The sequence below is a fragment of the Vicia villosa genome, linkage group LG3, assembly GCF_029867415.1.
Source record: "Vicia villosa cultivar HV-30 ecotype Madison, WI linkage group LG3, Vvil1.0, whole genome shotgun sequence".
NCBI lineage: Eukaryota > Viridiplantae > Streptophyta > Magnoliopsida > Fabales > Fabaceae > Vicia > Vicia villosa.
This window is the reverse complement of record NC_081182.1, coordinates 163,813,831-163,822,403: the sequence shown is the minus strand read 5'-3', so window position 1 is coordinate 163,822,403 and position 8,573 is coordinate 163,813,831.

Sequence of the window (8,573 nt, the reverse complement as noted above, 5' to 3'; positions counted from 1 at the left end):
TTGGTCGACTGAGATCTCTTGAGGCACATGCGCAGCTTTCAGGAACTTCATCAGGGCTTTGGCATGAGCTTCTGAATATTTTAGCAGAGATAGCATTGAGATTTTTGAAGCGGTGTGCCCCAATTGCTCAACAATATTGTAATCACTTTTGCAGATGATTTTCAATATTTCCTCCATTTCTTGCTTTGATGGATCCTCAGCGGTGATCTCCACCGGGGTTTGAACTTGTTCAACTTGTGGCTCTTTGCCTCGAGCGTTGACATTTTGATTAGGAACTGGGACTCGGACTGGACCAGCAGCAACATTTGGAGAAATTTCCGGTGAAAAGATTCTTCCACTTCTCGTGATTTTGCTGGTACCCACAATATTACCCACAGTTGGAGTAGTTAACTTTGCGGCCTCTTCAGTCGAGGTACTCTGCTTAACTCCATGAACGTAAACATTAGTGTCATATCCCCATGGGACAGCTTTGTCTGAGGAGTATGGAAATGGAGTTGGACTAGCAATGACTACTGATGCCACTTTGAGTGTAGCAGAAATTTTGAATGGAGCCTTGGCAGAGATTTTGAATGGTAAGCTGGATATCACTGAGGCATCCTCTATTCTCATCCTGTTTGTAAAGACTTCGCACAGCACGTCCATAGAAGGGAGCCTCTCAAACATAATGATACGGCGATCCATCCATTTTTGAATTCCCATCCTCAAATTTTCACAACCATTGGGCAGGCAGGAGCAGTAAAAGCAGTCGGGGTCACATCCTGGGAAGTAACCAGCTCGGATTAGCTTTCCTTTGACTTCGCAGAGTGGAGTTGATAATTCGTTCACATCATAGATGTAAACAGTGTCCAGGATAGCGTTAACAGTTTTGTCATGCTTTGGCATAGGTGCTGTGATGACATTTGGAGTTTCTGGAGGATCGAACTCAATTTCACCAGCATCTATCATATCTTGTATTTTATTTTTCAGGGCCCAGCAGTGATCTGCGTCATGTCCTGGACAGTTTGAGTGATAGGCACATGTCGCATCAGGGCGATAATTCGGAGAGGAAGTGTTGACATTCTTTGGAGGACCTTTTAATGTGATCAGATCTGCTTTTAGCAAGTGCTGCAATGCCTGAGAGATTGACATGTTGATTCTGGTGAAATTTCTTCTTGGTGCATCTGGTCGATGCGTATATTTTGGCTGTTGATCTTTTTGAGGTGCAGATGCGGAGATCAGAACTGCCCCTACAGATTGATGCTGCTCACTTTTGCGACTTTTCTGAATTTGTGTTGCATTGACCTCATTTCTCCCGCTGATGGGCCTTTTTGTAGTACCAGAGGAGGAACCTATTTGAATTTTTCCATTTTGAATGCCACTTTCGACACGTTCTCCGGTCAGTATCAGGTCAGTGAAACCTGATGATGAGCTTCCCAGCAAATGGCTATAGAAAGGGCCAGTTAAAGTGCCCATGAACATGTCAACTAGTTCGCGATCAGATAAGGGTGGTCGAACCCTTCCAGCCATATCTCTCCACTTTTGTGCATATCCTTTGAAACTTTCTTTTGGTCCCATAGACATGCCCCTTAGTTGAGTACGGGTAGGCGCAAGATCAGCATTGTATTGGTACTGTTTGTAAAAAGCAGCAGCTAATTCTTCCCAAGTATGAACCTTGGTATTTTCCAGCTGGTAGTACCATTCGAGTTGTGTACCCGACAGACTTTCTTGGAAGAAGTGAATCCACAATTTGTTATCTGTTGTATGAGGTTGTATCTTCCTCACATAGGATCTCAGATGTAGTTTCGGGCAAGAAACTCCATCATATTTTGCAAAGACAGGAACTTTGAATTTTGGAGGGATAACAACATCCGAGATGAGCCCTAGATCATTGAAATCTAAGCCAGGTATTTTTTGTATCTCCATAGCTTTCATACGGTCTTCCAGCTGTTGGTATTTTTCATCATCCGGTTCGTCCCCAGAATGATCATTTTCTTCATTTGAAGAGAGAGAGGGTTTAGCAGAACCCTGGTTGCTTTGATTGTCTTCTTGTTCGTCATCACCGACTGTTTCAGGGATCGGTGGCTTTTTGAACTTTTTGACTGGGATTTTGATCTTCCTTTTCAGGTGACTCACGCCTACAGATCCTTTGGGCTTCTTTTTCTTCTTGATTATCAGGGCTTTCAGTTCTTGTTGCCCCTTTGCCAGTTCCAGAATTGCCACTTGCACTTGGGCATTCTGTGCTTCGAGATTCTTGATGCTCATTTCAGATTCCATCTCTTCTGACTGAAATAAACAGCGAGAAGATGAGAAATCCGTCATGTGAACCTGTTATGCAATGTGTATGACTGGATGCCATGTGTATGCAATGTATGAAATGTATGTGCAATGCATATGAATGCAATGTATGAAATGTATATGCAATGCATGAAGTGAAATGTGTGTGCAATGTTTCAAGGATCTTAGAGTTTAGATTTGTTAAAGAAGAAACAAACGTTAGTTAATCAATTTATTTCTCTTTTTTTTTGCTTCTTTTTTCTTTGCCTCATTTGGGCTTACAAGACAGAAATAAAATAAATGATCCTTCAGGTCTCCCGTGGACGCTTTCTCTTTGCCCCCAGGAATGTGTTGATCTGCTGTTCTTCTTGAAGCTGTCCGGTGAGCTCCAATATTCTTCTCTCATAGTCTTGATAGTATGATTTGAAGGTGTCTCTTTCCTCTTTGAGTTGTACCCAAGATTTTTGCAACTCTTCTAGGTCAGTTGGCATGTCCGGGTGTAGAATAACTTGAGGTTCATATCCTTCGACCTCTGGTTCAATGGTTACAGGTAGAACAACAGGATATGGCATAAGGAGTTTCTGAGCATGAGTGCGGACCCATCTGAGGTAGGGTTCCATAGGGATAGAATTCCATTGCCCCAGAGTTTTGCTTTCTATTCTATAGACACTGCCCCATGCATGTATGAACCTTCGTCGGTGTCTATGAGAATCATTCTCGTAATCAAACACAATGCCATGGATAATCATGTCATGAGGACCGTTGCTCCTTGCATATCCGAATTGGCGTAGAGCTAAAGAGGGATTGTAAGTGATGCCTCCTTTGATGCCAAGGAGTGGCACATTAGGGTATTCTCCACAATGATCAATGATAGTAATGTCTCTTTGAAAGAAGTTGTTCCACCGGATATCTGAATGAGACAAAGACATAATCCTGCGAGACCATTGCATTCTTTGTTCATTTCTCAACACTGATCGGGGAAGATGAAATGTAAACCACCTAGCCAGTAGTGGTATACAGCACATGAGAGTTCCTCGTTTCTTCATGGTACGAGTGTGTAGAGAATGTAGAATGTCTCCCAGCAATGTTGGTACCGGGTTACGGATTAGGAAAAGGTTGATGATGTGTACACTTATGAACTGGTCGGGATTTGGGAATAAAACCAACCCATAGATCAAAAGTGCCATAACTTCCTCAAAAGCTGGATAACTTTTGTTTTCTAGCAGTAGTCGAGCCTTTTCCAATAAGAACTTGGCAAGTAAACCCTTAACTCCACTCTTTGTTTCCCAATTGGACTCGATTTCTGATTTTCGCAGATGTAAAGCAGCAACAATGACTTCAGGTTTTGGAATCCTTTCTAAACCAGTGAAAGGTAATTGATTTTGAACAGGCAATCCAATTAGTTCAGAGAATTCTTCCAAAGTGGGTACCAACTAGTAATCAGGAAAGGTAAAGCAATGATGTTCAGGGTCAAAGAACTGGAACAGGACCCGTATCATGTCTTCTTCAAATTTTGAGGTAACCAAATGGAGTAGGTGACCATGCCTTTCAGTGAATTGAACATTCCTGGGGAATTCTGACACTAAGTCTTTTAGTTCAGATGGTACCGTTGAGATGTTGATTCGGATGTAATCTTTGGTGGCGGGAGCCATTACCTGCAAAAACAAAGGTAAACTCTTTGATCCTTGAAGTGTTTGGTGCAAAAATGATATGCTTATGATGCAAACATGTGGCACACAAAAACAAATCAAACAATAGCCTTAGGTTTAAAGGCTTGCATGGAGCTGATAGGTGATACCCTCCCCACTGAAGTTGAGTTGGTTAAAACCTGTCCTAGAATAGTATTCGGGTTCTATGATCCTTGGAAGTAACATCTCAATACGGCGCTCGAGCGGCCGATCAAAATATTCCTCGAAGATAACTAACTTCGATCAATTTCAAAGCTAGCCACTTAATAGGCCACAAGTCAAGTTCAACTAAAAAGGTTCTAAGACAAATTAGTGTTTAATGACATTTCGGAAGCCTAATATACTCCTTGATCGTTTTCAAGGGACATCAGTATAAACCAAAGTATCGCACTAATGATGACTACCAGATCAACCGTATCGGTACATGCCGTACAGTTTCCTTGGTCTATTGTCATATACTTAAGGTATCTCGAGATTCGGGTTAGAATCTTTCACACAAGCAAAATACCCAAACAAACCTTTGAAAAATATAGCAATCAAGTCAATCAATTGAAAACATCGAAGTGATCTATTCTCTTAAGGTAACCCCTTTTGAAAACATTTTGTTTTAGAAAAAATTTCCCCAGCAGAGTCGCCAGTTCTGTGGACCTCCGTTTTTTAATCCCGGGCCATACCTCTGATCTGTAGAGATACGTGAACTGACTCTTTTTTATCGCTTAATGCTTTCGCATTTTGAAAATTCACAGAGTCGCCACCGACCTTTTATTTTATCCAATTAAGGAAAGGTTTATAAAAGAAACAGAAAAAAGACCTTTAAGAAATTCTGGGTAAGGGGGTAGGTTATACAAAGGGAAGGTGTTAGCACCCTTTGTATCCATGGTTATCCATGGGCTCTTAAGTTTGCTTAGCTCACTTGTTTTTCGATCACTTTTCAATTGCTTTAGAATGCTCATATGTGGTTTCAAATACTTTTGTAAATTGAATTTTGTAATGATCCTTGTATGGATGTATACAAAATGCTTGTTTATCTTTCGAAAGATGTTTTGAAAAGAACGTTAACTTTGTAATAATCCGTGTTTGGATGTATACAAAGTATTGTCTTTTTTGAAAGTTTTGTTTTGAAAAACAACAGTGTATGAGAATTTGTTTGTTTTGATTTGAGCAAGCAAACTAGGAGGTCTACCCTGAGTTGTAAGGTCTTTATCCTATTTCCTTTAAAAATCTATCCTTTCACCGGATATAAACGCAAGGTTCGATTTTGTACTCAAAATAGTAGAATTTTGACTTTGATTTTGAAAAGAATGAGAAGGGATTACCTTAAAAGGTGCAAGTGTGGTTGTGATTGGATTCAGATATTTTATCTTTGAAGTTAGTGATCTAACGGTTCAATTTTATCTTTGACATACACGCAGTTTATATTTGCTGGAAATTAAAATGCGGAAATGTAAAGTGCGGAAAGTAAATCTACGCTATTACATCGATTGTGCAGGAAATGTAAACTAGCCTATTTACATGAATTTGACATCCTATACATTTATCTAGGAATTTAAATTGCAAGAAAAATAAAAGGCATGTTTTTGGATTTTTTTTATGATTTATTTTAATTATAATTAATGCATAATTAATTAAATTAAAATGAAGAAAAAAGATGAAAATAGATTTAAACCTAGAAATTGAGTTTAAAATATGTACAAAATATTTCTCAATTAATTTTAAAACAAAACTAATTTTTTTGGAATTTTGAAATTGATTTGAAATTGATTAAGCTAATTAATACATAATTATACAAATAATTATACCAATAATTAAAACTTAAAGAGAAAATTATTCAAAATATGTAGAAAATTAGTTTATAATATATAAACAATATTTAACATGAAGAACAATTTTTTTAATGATTTTTTGATTGGTTAGAATAATTAAAAAGCAAATATATAAATATATACTAATTAATTATGCAAATATTGAAATTATGAAGAAAAATAAAATATTTTTATTTCAGAAAATAATATATTATTTTAGAAGTCTAAAATATTTTTTGTATATTTTTTGGATTTTTAAAACTATTTTTAATTAATTTTGTAAAGAAATTAAAGTAAAATAGAAAATAAAAGGATACCTGATTAGGTGTGGTATGCATGAGGGAGTATGATGTTCATGCAAAACTTTATACACTTATTACGACTCTCATGGGACCAAACAAAGAGCTTATTCTTACTCTATGTTGCTTTAAGAGATGATTGGAAGTGATTGTTTTGTATTGATATTGATTGGAAATATGAAAATGAAAATTACATAGTTTGGAGATTTTTGTGAGAATTTTGAGGTTTCTATGCTATGCTTCCTTTTCTATTTCGTTCTCCTCTTGTTTGTGAAGTATGATAAGCTATTTATAAGCCATGGAGTGCTTAAAAACTAAGCTAAGAAGCCTTAATTGTCTTTGTTGAATTTTTGTCTTTCAAGCTTAAAATTTAAGCAACCTTTGCTTAATTCTTCCACACCTCTTGCCATAGACTTTCCTTGCACCTTCCTTGCTGCATAATTAAGTCAATTGTGGAGGCTTTAGCTTAAGATTAAAGCTATGTATTATTCTTCCATTTTTCCTTTTTAATTTAATCTTATATGTGATAAAATTAAACCAAAAATGAATAAAAATGGTGTGGGCTTTGTCTTGGTCGTGGGAGGCCCATAATATTGTGGAAATGATGTTTGAACCATGAAAACTTGGCCCTATTTGGAAAAAATGCATTTTTGAGCAATGTTGGTTTCATGCCTTTTCCCAAAATTTAGCCAACTTCAACAAGGTGTAGATCCCTCAATTTTTGTCATATGAAGGAGATCTTGCACTTTTTGGAAACCTCAAAGAGTCCTCTAACCAATGCCTTTGGTCTCATGTCAAAATGATTTTTGATGCTCTTTGTGTGTCCTTTTGAAAAAAGTGTCTTTTTGTTGACTTTGAAAATGACCTGTAATGTCTTTGATCATATTTTTCAAATGGTGAATCCAATGACCATGGGATCAATGGCATTTGAAAGATAATTGAATTTCCTTCAAAATGAGCTTTGGTTTGAATTTTTTGGATGAAGGATGAGAGAGTTATGATCAGTCAAAGTTGAGTTGACTTTTCAGGCAAAAACCCTAATTTTGAATCTTAGGGTTTTGTTGATTTTTGATTTTTCCTTGATGAATTATGATCATCCAATGATCAAATGATGAATCCTTTGACAAAATATGGACTTTGACAAAAAATTTCATTTTTGACTGTCTGTTGACTTTTTTGGTCAAACGGGTCGTCTGTTGACTGTTTGAGCTGCTGACGGTGCGTCTGAGTGAATTGAAGTTTGAAAATTTGTATGATGGTACTTTGAGATATATGGATGTGTATGAAATCCATTTGAGCTCTCAAAAACTTGTTTCTCCTGTAAAAACAAGAAAACCCTAGTCAGGGACTGTTTATGTAAGAGACAGTTAAGCGTACCTGATTTTTGTGCAGTGTTGAGTCTCTGCTAATCGCGTGATATTCAGAAGACTTCTAGAACAAAAATCTTGGAATTTTGAATTGTGAAAGATTGATTTGATTGATGGTACAAAACACTGAGAATTGTACTGCCAGCAGTTTGGCTGTCAACTGACTGTCCAGGTATTGGTGTAGCAGTTAGAGTGAAAAATCAACAGTCAAAGTTAATTTTCTTTTTTGTTGTTTTTGCTTTTGTTTTTTGTGAAAAATAAAAGTTTATTTACATGACTTGTTAGAAAAACACAGACATAATAAATAACTAATATTTACTGTATGCGGGCAAAATTACCGATAATAACCCTGAAAATCATTTAATGCACAGAAAAATGAATATTTGACTGGCAGAAAACACACAAAATATTATCTGAGTAATCAAGCAATATTATGACAAATAGTACAACATTTAATACTGACAGTACAAATATTACATACTATATTGAACAGTACGAATAAACGGTACATTTAAGAAATAAGAAATACGACAAATTTTAAGAATGACGATTGATAACCCATGCTACAAATAGTAACATGTAGATGATTGGGAGCATAAGCATCCCAGGTCCACAGTGTTCCGGGCTATGTAGACAGAAGAAAGACATGATCACCGTAGCAATGGTGATGACCATAAGAAAACACGTTTCCCACCGCTTCGCCATTTTGTCGGGGAAGAAGAAAGGATGGATTATGAAGTGGAAATTTGAGAGATGAATTAGAATTTGATGTGAGATTTTTATGGAAGAAAATGAGAGGTATTTATAGAATGGGAAGAAGGATAGAGACGTTGGGGAACGATGTGATTCCGTACAAAAGGAAAATTTGAGTGGAAGTAAGATTTGAAAGAAAGTGTATGATAGTGTTGGGAAAAAGAGAGATGTAGAGAATAAAGTTAGGATTTGATTTTTGAAAAAGAGATTTGAAAAGATTTTTGAAAATAATGGAATATAGTACAAAAATTAGTGGGAAACAAAAGATAATAATAATCTACTTGTTACCAGTATAGCCTGAGTTTCCTGATTTTGCGCCTGCAAAAAGATTTAACTCTGTACCAATTGTGTCAGTACTATTTATCTGTAAATAAATAAATAGCATGTGTGAGTAATAAACAGCATTTGGCG